The sequence below is a fragment of the Lates calcarifer genome, linkage group LG1, assembly GCF_001640805.2.
Source record: "Lates calcarifer isolate ASB-BC8 linkage group LG1, TLL_Latcal_v3, whole genome shotgun sequence".
NCBI classification, from domain to species: Eukaryota; Metazoa; Chordata; class Actinopteri; family Centropomidae; genus Lates; species Lates calcarifer.
In genome coordinates, this window is record NC_066833.1 from 20,488,775 (window position 1) to 20,502,776 (window position 14,002).

Here is a 14,002-nt window from a genome sequence, read left to right on the forward strand (position 1 = left end):
TGATTTATGACATCATACTATACTATGACATTTTTCCATGATTTTTGACGACATACTATAATACTTCATGAAGACGACATACTATATACATTTATGACTTATTTTTTTTCATGATTTTTGACCATACTATACTATGATTTTTTTTTCAAGATTTTTGATGACATACCTACACTATGACATTTTTTGACCGTTTTTGACGACATACTATACAGACTTTTTTTCAAGATTTTTTGATGACATACTATGACATTTTGTCATGATTTTTGACACCATACTATACTATGACATTTTTTTCATGATTGTTGACGACATATTATACTATGACATTTTTCCATCATTTTTGACAACATACTATACAATGACATTTTTTGACCGTTTTTGACCCTATACTATACTGACATTTTTTCACGATTTTTGACCCCATACTATACTATGACATTTTTTTCACGATTTTTGACAACATACTATACTATGACATTTTTTCACGATTTTTGACGCCATACTATACTATGACATTTTTTCATGATTTTTGGCGTCATACTACTCAATGACATTTTTTGACCGTTTTTGACGACATACTATACAGACTTTTTTCCAAGATTTTTGATGACATACTATGACATTTTTTCATGATTTTTGACAACATACTATACAATGACATTTTTTTCATGATTTTTGACACCATACTATACTATGACATTTTGTCATGATTTTGGATGACATACTATACTATGACATTTTTCCATGATTTTTGACACCATACTATACTATGACATTTTTTCATGACTTTTGACGACATACTATACTATGACATTTTTTCATGATTTTTGACCATTTAGTATACTGACATTTTTTCATGATTTTTGACAACATACTATAATATGACTTTTTTACCATCTTTGACGACATACTATACAGACTTTTTTTCAAGATTTTTGATGACATACTATACAATGACATTTTTTCATGATTTTGGATGACATACTATACTATGACATTTTTCCATCATTTTTGACGACATACTATACTATGACTTTTTTTCATGATTGTTGACGACATACTATACTATGACATTTTTCCATCATTTTTGACGACATACTATACTGACATTTTTTCATGATTTTTGACGACATACTATTTTTTAATGCTTCACTACACTGTGCATTCTTGATGTTTTAGTATAAGAGACATTTTTCCACCCTGAGTCCGGTTCTGCTCGAGGTTTCTGCCTCTTAAATGGAAGTTTTTCCTTACCACTGTCGCCTAGTGCTTGCTCATGGTGGGATTTGTTGGGTCTCTCTCTGTAAATACCTATTTTAAAGAGTATGGTCTAGACCTGCTCTATATGAAAAGTGCCTTGAGATGACTTTTGTTGTGATATGGCGCTATATAAATAAAATTGAATTGAATTTTTACTTCTATTTTGGAGTACTCTTTTTTCTGTATTGCTGTTATATCACATTAGTTTTACTGTTACCTCTAATATTACATAATACTTTGCTTAATACGTATTAATTATAAATATACAGATAACCTTTACTGTTCCAAACTACATCGAGTAACAGATTAGTCTATTACATCTTACTTCTGACATTGCTAATTTCTTTTACATTACTTCTATTAATACAATTTACTTAAAGATTATTTTTATATTCCAGATTACTTTTATTATTGCCCTTTTCTAATTTACTGAATGCTGAACATAAAAAATTGAATGTCAATGGCTCTGTGTTGGACAGTTGATGTTAAAATGCTCGTGGATTACCTGGAGTCTTCTGTCCTGGTCTCAAAGAACGTCATTGTATGAAGACAGTCTGTGATAGTGGACAACATCTCATCGATCATGGACAATGTCATGGATGAAGTGGTGACACCTAGAGGAAATCAAAGAGAAACATACAAAGGAAAATGATCAATACACTACTACCTATTCCTCATCAACAGTTTAACCATGAAAACGCAGATAAATATTCAACATTACAGCTGAACCACAACATTTAACGAACATTAGAGGCTGTTTCAGAAAATCCAACAGTTGACTGTCATCACCTCCTGAAGAACCAACAACAACAAATATTTGGGAAAAAGTCAAATGATTATTGATTGTGTGACTATCAAGCAATGTCTGTTACTGTGAACGGCACAAGAATAATAAACACTATCAGTTAATTTTTGAATGCAGGATTTTAACTAGTGTTGTTTATTAAACTTCAGTAAAAAATCTGAGTATTTCTTCCACCACAGACGTTCACATACAGAATCATTATTTCACATTTCAACCTTCTTCTTAATAACACATATTTAAAATGTCTTTGTTTTGTGTTGTTTTCATTTAACGAATAACAACCAAATATACAAAGATCTTAATAGGAAATAAGTGAAAAAAGTAAGTAAGTGTAGAACTGGTCATTATAAACTGTAAAGATATTTTTAAAATCACCCCCTGACCAACAGTTAAAATTAACACACTCATGAACAACTCACTCCAATATTTTATTTGTAGAATTGATAGTTTTGTATGGTGTAGTCTAGTGTGTCTAGCACATACACATAACTAAGAATTTCTGATCATGTGGGATCAAACTGAAGTTAAGCTGATCATTTGACATTTTTATACCTTACTATGACATTTTTGATGCTTTACTATAGTGTGGCATTTGACATTTTGGACCACATACTGTACTGTGACATTTTTGATGTCTTACTGTAATGTGACATTTTGCTTCTATTTTGGATTACTATTACTTCTGCATTGCTTTTATATTAGATTACTTTTACTGTTACCTCTAATATAAGATTACGTTTACCATTACATTATACTTTTCTTTTTACATATTACATCTAAATTTACAGAAAATGTTTACTATTACAAACTGCATCTAGTAACAGATTAGTTTGACAGTTACATCTTACTTCTGATATTGCTAATTACTTTTACATTACTTCTATTAATACATGTTACTTATACATTATTTTTATATTGCTGATTAATTCTACTATTACGCTTTACTGATATACTCAATACAGAACATAAACAATTTAATGTCAGTGCTCTGTGTTGGACAGTTGATGTAAAGCTGTTTGTGAATTACCTGGAGGCCTCTGTCCTAGTCTCAAAGAACTTCTTCATTGTATGAAGATTCTCTGCGATCGTGGACTACGTCTCTGTGATCGCGGACAGTGTCTCTGAGATTATGGACAAAGTCTCTGTGATCGTGGACAATGCCTTTGTGATCGTGGACGATGTCTCTGAGATCATAGACGCTGTCTCTGTGATCATCGACAATGTCTCCACGATCGCGGGCAATGCCGTCAAATCGGTGACCCCCGTCTCCGCCGATTCTATCGCAAGGTCTCTACGAAGCATGGGACAATGTCTCTGATCACGGACAACGTCTCTCTCATCTTTGACAAGGTCTCTGCGATCATGGACAGCGTCTCTGATCGTGGACGATGTCTCCCTCATCCTCAACAGTGTCTCTCCGATCATGGACCATGTCTCAGCGATCGTGGACGACATCTCTGTGATTGTGGACCATGTGGTGGACGAAGTGGTGACACCTGGAGGAAATCAAAGAGAAACATACAAAGGAACATGATCAGTACACTACTACCTATTCCTCATCAACAGTAACCATGAAAACACAGAGAAATATTCAACGTGACAGCTGAACCACAACATTTAACAAACATTAGAGGCTGTTTTAGGAAATGAACAGTTGACTGTCATCACCTCCTGAGGAACCAACAACAACAAATATTTGTGAAGAAGTAAAATGATTATTAATTGTGTGTCTACCAACTAATCACTGAAGTAATCATGTATGTTCCTGTGAACTGCACAATAATAAACACTATCAGTTAAGTCAGTTTTTGAATGCAGGATTTTAACTAGTGTTGTTTGTTTTACTTCAGTATAAAGTCTGAGTATTTCTTCCACCACGGATGGCCACATACAGAATCATTATGTCACATTTCAACCTTCTTCTTAATAACACGTACTTAAAATGTCTTTGTTTTGTGTTGTTTTTGCTTAATGAATAACAACCAAATTTATAGAAGTCTTAACAACTGCTTATGTGAAAAATTTTGAGTAATTAAGTGTAGAACTGGTCGTCATAAACTGTAAAGATATTTTTAAAATAACCCTCTGACCAACAGTTACAATTAACACACTGATGAACAACTCACTCCAAGATTTTATTTGTAGAATTGATATTGTTTTGCACAGTGTAGTCTAGTATGTCTAGCACATACACATAATTAATATTTTCTGATCATGTGCAATCAAACTGAAGTCAAGATATTTTTCAGTCCTATTTTGACTGATCCTTAACAATAACATTTGACATTTTTATACCTTACTATGACATTTTTGATGCTTTACTATAGTGTGGCATTTGACATTTTGGACCACATACTGTACTGTGACATTTTTGATGTCTTACTGTAATGTGACATTTTGCTTCTATTTTGGATTACTATTACTTCTGCATTGCTTTTATATTAGATTACTTTTACTGTTACCTCTAATATAAGATTACGTTTACCATTACATTATACTTTTCTTTTTACATATTACATCTAAATTTACAGAAAATGTTTACTATTACAAACTGCATCTAGTAACAGATTAGTTTGACAGTTACATCTTACTTCTGATATTGCTAATTACTTTTACATTACTTCTATTAATACATGTTACTTATACATTATTTTTATATTGCTGATTAATTCTACTATTACGCTTTACTGATATACTCAATACAGAACATAAACAATTTAATGTCAGTGCTCTGTGTTGGACAGTTGATGTAAAGCTGTTTGTGAATTACCTGGAGGCCTCTGTCCTAGTCTCAAAGAACTTCTTCATTGTATGAAGATTCTCTGCGATCGTGGACTACATCTCTGTGATCGCGGACAGTGTCTCTGAGATTATGGACAAAGTCTCTGTGATCGTGGACAATGCCTTTGTGATCGTGGACGATGTCTCTGAGATCATAGACGCTGTCTCTGTGATCATCGACAATGTCTCCACGATCGCGGGCAATGCCGTCAAATCGGTGACCCCCGTCTCCGCCGATTCTATCGCAAGGTCTCTACGAAGCATGGGACAATGTCTCTGATCACGGACAACGTCTCTCTCATCTTTGACAAGGTCTCTGCGATCATGGACAGCGTCTCTGATCGTGGACGATGTCTCCCTCATCCTCAACATTGTCTCTCCGACTGTGGACGATGTCTCGGCGACCGTGGACCAAGTGATGACACCTGGAGTAAATCAAAGAGAAACATACAAAGGAACATGATCAGTACACTACTACCTATTCCTCATCAACAGTTTAACCATGAAAACACAGAGAAATATTCAACGTGACAGCTGAACCACAACATTTCAGAAAACATTTTTACACACTGTGACATTTTTATAACATTCTTGATGCCTTACTATAACATGACATTTTAACTTTTATTTTGGTTTACTATTACCGCTGCATTGCTTTTATGTTACAGATTACTTTTACTGTTACCCTCTAATATTAGATTACTTTTACCATTACATATTACTTCTACATGCATAACTTTTTTGGTTGTTACTACATCTAGTAACAGATTACTGTGACTATCACATCTTACTTCTGATCTTGCTAATTATATCTACATTACATCTATTAATACAGATTACTTATACATTCTTTTTTATATATCAGATTACTTTTATTATTACACTTTTCTGATATACTGAATACTGAACATAAACAATGTCAGTGCCCGGTGTTGGACAGTTGATGTAAAGCTGTTTGTGAATTACCCGGAGGCCTCTGTCCTGGTCTCAAAGAACTTCTTCATTGTATGAAGATTCTCTGCGATCGTGGACTACGTCTCTGTGATCGCGGACAGTGTCTCTGAGATTATGGACAAAGTCTCTGTGATCGTGGACAATGCCTTTGTGATCGTGGACGATGTCTCTGAGATCATAGACGCTGTCTCTGTGATCATCGACAATGTCTCCACGATCGCGGGCAATGCCGTCAAATCGGTGACCCCCGTCTCCGCCGATTCTATCGCAAGGTCTCTACGAAGCATGGGACAATGTCTCTGATCACGAACAACGTCTCTCTCATCTTTGACAAGGTCTCTGCGATCATGGACAGCGTCTCTGATCGTGGACGATGTCTCCCTCATCCTCAACAGTGTCTCTCCGATCATGGACCATGTCTCAGCGATCGTGGACGACATCTCTGTGATTGTGGACCATGTGGTGGACGAAGTGGTGACACCTGGAGGAAATCAAAGAGAAACATACAAAGGAACATGATCAGTACACTACTACCTATTCCTCATCAACAGTTTAACCATGAAAACACAGAGAAATATTCAACGTGACAGCTGAACCACAACATTTCAGAAAACATTTTTACACACTGTGACATTTTTATAACATTCTTGATGCCTTACTATAACATGACATTTTAACTTTTATTTTGGTTTACTATTACCGCTGCATTGCTTTTATGTTACAGATTACTTTTACTGTTACCCTCTAATATTAGATTACTTTTACCATTACATATTACTTCTACATGCATAACTTTTTTGGTTGTTACTACATCTAGTAACAGATTACTGTGACTATCACATCTTACTTCTGATCTTGCTAATTATATCTACATTACATCTATTAATACAGATTACTTATACATTCTTTTTTATATATCAGATTACTTTTATTATTACACTTTTCTGATATACTGAATACTGAACATAAACAATGTCAGTGCCCGGTGTTGGACAGTTGATGTAAAGCTGTTTGTGAATTACCCGGAGGCCTCTGTCCTGGTCTCAAAGAACTTCTTCATTGTATGAAGATTCTCTGCGATCGTGGACTACGTCTCTGTGATCGCGGACAGTGTCTCTGAGATTATGGACAAAGTCTCTGTGATCGTGGACAATGCCTTTGTGATCGTGGACGATGTCTCTGAGATCATAGACGCTGTCTCTGTGATCATCGACAATGTCTCCACGATCGCGGGCAATGCCGTCAAATCGGTGACCCCCGTCTCCGCCGATTCTATCGCAAGGTCTCTACGAAGCATGGGACAATGTCTCTGATCACGAACAACGTCTCTCTCATCTTTGACAAGGTCTCTGCGATCATGGACAGCGTCTCTGATCGTGGACGATGTCTCCCTCATCCTCAACAGTGTCTCTCCGATCATGGACCATGTCTCAGCGATCGTGGACGACATCTCTGTGATTGTGGACCATGTGGTGGACGAAGTGGTGACACCTGGAGGAAATCAAAGAGAAACATACAAAGGAACATGATCAGTACACTACTACCTATTCCTCATCAACAGTTTAACCATGAAAACACAGAGAAATATTCAACGTGACAGCTGAACCACAACATTTAACAAACATTAGAGACTGTTTCAGGAAATGAACAGTTGACTGTCATCACCTCCTGAGGAACCAACAACAACAAATATTTGTGAAGAAGTAAAATGATTATTAATTGTGTGTCTACCAACTAATCACTGAAGTAATCATGTATGTTCCTGTGAACTGCACAATAATAAACACTATCAGTTTTTGAATGCAGGATTTTAACTAGTGTTGTTTGTTTTACTTCAGTATAAAGTCTGAGTATTTCTTCCACCACGGATGGCCACATACAGAATCATTATGTCACATTTCAACCTTCTTCTTAATAACACGTACTTAAAATGTCTTTGTTTTGTGTTGTTTTTGCTTAATGAATAACAACCAAATTTATAGAAGTCTTAACAACTGCTTATGTGAAAAATTTTGAGTAATTAAGTGTAGAACTGGTCGTCATAAACTGTAAAGATATTTTTAAAATAACCCTCTGACCAACAGTTACAATTAACACACTGATGAACAACTCACTCCAAGATTTTATTTGTAGAATTGATATTGTTTTGCACAGTGTAGTCTAGTATGTCTAGCACATACACATAATTAATATTTTCTGATCATGTGCAATCAAACTGAAGTCAAGATATTTTTCAGTCCTATTTTGACTGATCCTTAACAATAACATTTGACATTTTTATACCTTACTATGACATTTTTGATGCTTTACTATAGTGTGGCATTTGACATTTTGGACCACATACTGTACTGTGACATTTTTGATGTCTTACTGTAATGTGACATTTTGCTTCTATTTTGGATTACGATTACTTCTGCATTGCTTTTATATTAGATTACTTTTACTGTTACCTCTAATATAAGATTACGTTTACCATTACATTATACTTTTCTTTTTACATATTACATCTAAATTTACAGAAAATGTTTACTATTACAAACTGCATCTAGTAACAGATTAGTTTGACAGTTACATCTTACTTCTGATATTGCTAATTACTTTTACATTACTTCTATTAATACATGTTACTTATACATTATTTTTATATTGCTGATTAATTCTACTATTACGCTTTACTGATATACTCAATACAGAACATAAACAATTTAATGTCAGTGCTCTGTGTTGGACAGTTGATGTAAAGCTGTTTGTGAATTACCTGGAGGCCTCTGTCCTAGTCTCAAAGAACTTCTTCATTGTATGAAGATTCTCTGCGATCGTGGACTACGTCTCTGTGATCGCGGACAGTGTCTCTGAGATTATGGACAAAGTCTCTGTGATCGTGGACAATGCCTTTGTGATCGTGGACGATGTCTCTGAGATCATAGACGCTGTCTCTGTGATCATTGACAATGTCTCCACGATCGCGGGCAATGCCGTCAAATCGGTGACCCCCGTCTCCGCCGATTCTATCGCAAGGTCTCTACGAAGCATGGGACAATGTCTCTGATCACGGACAACGTCTCTCTCATCTTTGACAAGGTCTCTGCGATCATGGACAGCGTCTCTGATCGTGGACGATGTCTCCCTCATCCTCAACATTGTCTCTCCGACTGTGGACGATGTCTCGGCGACCGTGGACCAAGTGATGACACCTGGAGTAAATCAAAGAGAAACATACAAAGGAACATGATCAGTACACTACTACCTATTCCTCATCAACAGTTTAACCATGAAAACACAGAGAAATATTCAACGTGACAGCTGAACCACAACATTTCAGAAAACATTTTTACACACTGTGACATTTTTATAACATTCTTGATGCCTTACTATAACATGACATTTTAACTTTTATTTTGGTTTACTATTACCTCTGCATTGCTTTTATGTTACAGATTACTTTTACTGTTACCTTCTAATATTAGATTACTTTTACCATTACATATTACTTCTACATGCATAACTTTTTTGGTTGTTACTACATCTAGTAACAGATTACTGTGACTATCACATCTTACTTCTGATCTTGCTAATTATATCTACATTACATCTATTAATACAGATTACTTATACATTCTTTTTTATATATCAGATTACTTTTATTATTACACTTTTCTGATATACTGAATACTGAACATAAACAATGTCAGTGCCCGGTGTTGGACAGTTGATGTAAAGCTGTTTGTGAATTACCCGGAGGCCTCTGTCCTGGTCTCAAAGAACTTCTTCATTGTATGAAGATTCTCTGCGATCGTGGACTACGTCTCTGTGATCGCGGACAGTGTCTCTGAGATTATGGACAAAGTCTCTGTGATCGTGGACAATGCCTTTGTGATCGTGGACGATGTCTCTGAGATCATAGACGCTGTCTCTGTGATCATCGACAATGTCTCCACGATCGCGGGCAATGCCGTCAAATCGGTGACCCCCGTCTCCGCCGATTCTATCGCAAGGTCTCTACGAAGCATGGGACAATGTCTCTGATCACGGACAACGTCTCTCTCATCTTTGACAAGGTCTCTGCGATCATGGACAGCGTCTCTGATCGTGGACGATGTCTCCCTCATCCTCAACAGTGTCTCTCCGATCATGGACCATGTCTCAGCGATCGTGGACGACATCTCTGTGATTGTGGACCATGTGGTGGACGAAGTGGTGACACCTGGAGGAAATCAAAGAGAAACATACAAAGGAACATGATCAGTACACTACTACCTATTCCTCATCAACAGTTTAACCATGAAAACACAGAGAAATATTCAACGTGACAGCTGAACCACAACATTTAACAAACATTAGAGGCTGTTTCAGGAAATGAACAGTTGACTGTCATCACCTCCTGAGGAACCAACAACAACAAATATTTGTGAAGAAGTAAAATGATTATTAATTGTGTGTCTACCAACTAATCACTGAAGTAATCATGTATGTTCCTGTGAACTGCACAATAATAAACACTATCAGTTAAGTCAGTTTTTGAATGCAGGATTTTAACTAGTGTTGTTTGTTTTACTTCAGTATAAAGTCTGAGTATTTCTTCCACCACGGACGGCCACATACAGAATCATTATGTCACATTTCAACCTTCTTCTTAATAACACGTACTTAAAATGTCTTTGTTTTGTGTTGTTTTTGCTTAATGAATAACAACCAAATTTATAGAAGTCTTAACAACTGCTTATGTGAAAAATTTTGAGTAATTAAGTGTAGAACTGGTCGTCATAAACTGTAAAGATATTTTTAAAATAACCCTCTGACCAACAGTTACAATTAACACACTGATGAACAACTCACTCCAAGATTTTATTTGTAGAATTGATATTGTTTTGCACAGTGTAGTCTAGTATGTCTAGCACATACACATAATTAATATTTTCTGATCATGTGCAATCAAACTGAAGTCAAGATATTTTTCAGTCCTATTTTGATTGATCCTTAACAATAACATTTGACATTTTTATACCTTACTATGACATTTTTGATGCTTTACTATAGTGTGGCATTTGACATTTTGGACCACATACTGTACTGTGACATTTTTGATGTCTTACTGTAATGTGACATTTTGCTTCTATTTTGGATTACTATTACTTCTGCATTGCTTTTATATTAGATTACTTTTACTGTTACCTCTAATATAAGATTACGTTTACCATTACATTATACTTTTCTTTTTACATATTACATCTAAATTTACAGAAAATGTTTACTATTACAAACTGCATCTAGTAACAGATTAGTTTGACAGTTACATCTTACTTCTGATATTGCTAATTACTTTTACATTACTTCTATTAATACATGTTACTTATACATTATTTTTATATTGCTGATTAATTCTACTATTACGCTTTACTGATATACTCAATACAGAACATAAACAATTTAATGTCAGTGCTCTGTGTTGGACAGTTGATGTAAAGCTGTTTGTGAATTACCTGGAGGCCTCTGTCCTGGTCTCAAAGAACTTCTTCATTGTATGAAGATTCTCTGCGATCGTGGACTACGTCTCTGTGATCGCGGACAGTGTCTCTGCGATTATGGACAAAGTCTCTGTGATCGTGGACAATGCCTTTGTGATCGTGGACGATGTCTCTGAGATCATAGACGCTGTCTCTGTGATCATCGACAATGTCTCCACGATCGCGGGCAATGCCATCAAATCGGTGACCCCCGTCTCCGCCGATTCTATCGCAAGGTCTCTACGAAGCATGGGACAATGTCTCTGATCACGGACAACATCTCTCTCATCTTTGACAAGGTCTCTGCGATCATGGACAGCGTCTCTGATCGTGGACGATGTCTCCCTCATCCTCAACAGTGTCTCTCCGATCATGGACCATGTCTCAGCGATCGTGGACGACATCTCTGTGATTGTGGACCATGTGGTGGACGAAGTGGTGACACCTGGAGGAAATCAAAGAGAAACATACAAAGGAACATGATCAGTACACTACTACCTATTCCTCATCAACAGTTTAACCATGAAAACACAGAGAAATATTCAACGTGACAGCTGAACCACAACATTTAACAAACATTAGAGGCTGTTTCAGGAAATGAACAGTTGACTGTCATCACCTCCTGAGGAACCAACAACAACAAATATTTGTGAAGAAGTAAAATGATTATTAATTGTGTGTCTACCAACTAATCACTGAAGTAATCATGTATGTTCCTGTGAACTGCACAATAATAAACACTATCAGTTAAGTCAGTTTTTGAATGCAGGATTTTAACTAGTGTTGTTTGTTTTACTTCAGTATAAAGTCTGAGTATTTCTTCCACCACAGACGGCCACATACAGAATCATTATGTCACATTTCAACCTTCTTCTTAATAACACGTACTTAAAATGTCTTTGTTTTGTGTTGTTTTTGATTAAATAAATGTAGAACTGGTCATTATATACTGTAAAGATATTTTTAAAATCACCCTCTGACCAGCAGTTAAAATTAACATCCTTATGAACAACTCACATGAGACATTTTAAAATGCACCAGCATTGTTTGGCATTTTGTGACTTTCAGTCAAATAAAAGAATATTTCCAGTTACATCATTGAAGATTCTTTAAAATGGTCTTAAAATCTCATCTCGTTCTCGCGAGCAGAGTGTATCATCACACGCCTAATCATTATAGCTGAACCAGAACATTCTCCAAATATTAGTGGAGTGTTTCAGAAAATGGACTGTTTATTGTCACATATGACAAGAAAAATTAACACGTCCTTAAGAACCAACAACAAAGTAACTAAAATGTTTGCGGCTCAAACTTGAGAGTTAAGCCTCAAGCTTGAATTTAACATAACTGAGTTCACAGAAACAAAGAAGCTGGCGATAAATGTAAAATTGCCAAGCATAGGCGCAAAATGATCACAAGGACATGATAATCAGACATACAGACTACTAAACAGTTACCTGGCCTCAGTAAGGTGTCCACAACTCATGCCAGGGACGCTATAGTCATAGAAACACACTCACACTTTAACCCACGCAAATAAAGACGACGACAAAAAGGGAAAAAAGACCCATTCACTGCTAATGCTAACGCTGCCGTCCAAGAGCTCGTTATGTTTTCACCCGTCCACATTAGGGGTCCTCAAGTCATGTCGGGGACGCCACAGTCGCGGAAACACAAACACAAACGACTGAAAATGGAATTAAGGTCATTAGATGCCAAAAAAGAGAAGGCTAATGCTAACGCTCGCTGCCAACGGAAATGCTAAAGCTAGCACCTAGCTAGTTTGCCTTACCTTCGCGTTGTAGGTGTATTCAGCGTCCAGCCTCACTCGTGTTCACCAAAAAAAAGCGGCTCCAAAGCTTATTTTAGTATCCAGGCTTCTTCGGTATTTAAGTTTTCTAACAGTACTTACAAACCGAGGCAACACTTCAGACCTCGGTTTTAGTCTGCTTTCCGACTTTGTTTCTCCGCCTCTCGGAGCTCCTCCTACAAGGTCATGACCGATGACGACACGAAGCCACACGGTGCCAACGCTCAGCCTTGCAGCATTTTTCCCCAGTGGCTGCTCGCGGTGCTGCAACGAAAAATCCCCTGCGGGCCAAAAAGCATTTTCCCCATAGGCCGCCATTGTAAAAAAGACGCCTGTAAAATTGTTGACAGGACACCTCCAGCTATAAACAGTCAATTATCACTCTTTCTATTTTATATTTTAAGCAATCGAGTTTTAATCTTTGTTAAACTTTTCAAAGTCCACAAAAGTCACGTTGCATTTATCAGTCACTTGTCAGTCTTTGGTCTCAAATTTGATTGTGCCTTTTTACCAATATATTAGCCTAATCAAAATTCAGGGATATAACACTGTAGGTGATTTTTCATAACTCCCACCATAACAGTCTTTGTTCAGGGTATTTTAAATTCGTAAATCATTTACCTTATATGTGGTAGTTTAGGAGATCTGTGCAGTATCTCACCTTTTTAGTTTATTAAGTCTGTTGTCTATTCAAAACAACCACATTTATTTATTTATTCAAGACTTAAATTGTCTTAGTGCAGTAAATACTCATCATGGAGAAGCTCATGGGTGGAGTTGGTGCTGGTAATGAAGTGGGACCTACAGTACCACCACCTAAAATTCCTGCGGATGCTGATCATCTTCTCCTCCATCGCCCACATTTGTGTTCAATTAGCTAATTAAATA

At 36.4% G+C, this 14,002-nt stretch overlaps 1 protein-coding gene and 2 long non-coding RNA genes across 3 annotated transcripts in view; 1 reads left to right on the forward strand and 2 right to left on the reverse strand.

Moving 5' to 3' along the window:
• Positions 1-1,886, forward strand: part of LOC108901006 (uncharacterized) — a 36,066-nt gene extending 34,180 nt beyond the window's left edge. The window contains exon 5 of the long non-coding RNA XR_007813634.1: positions 1,740-1,886. This is a non-coding gene — a long non-coding RNA (uncharacterized LOC108901006). The remainder of the gene's footprint in view (positions 1-1,739) is intronic.
• The window catches only part of nck2a (NCK adaptor protein 2a), a 59,932-nt gene that overhangs the window by 9,667 nt on the left and 36,263 nt on the right, over positions 1-14,002 (reverse strand). The gene's annotated exons all lie outside the window — the stretch shown is intronic.
• Positions 1,788-13,288, reverse strand: LOC127142669 (uncharacterized). Its single transcript, XR_007813632.1, has 7 exons — positions 13,097-13,288; positions 9,536-10,004; positions 8,559-8,994; positions 6,823-7,291; positions 5,813-6,281; positions 3,093-3,561; positions 1,788-1,874 (listed from the first exon to the last, which is right to left on the reverse strand). It is a non-coding gene; the product is annotated as an uncharacterized LOC127142669 (long non-coding RNA).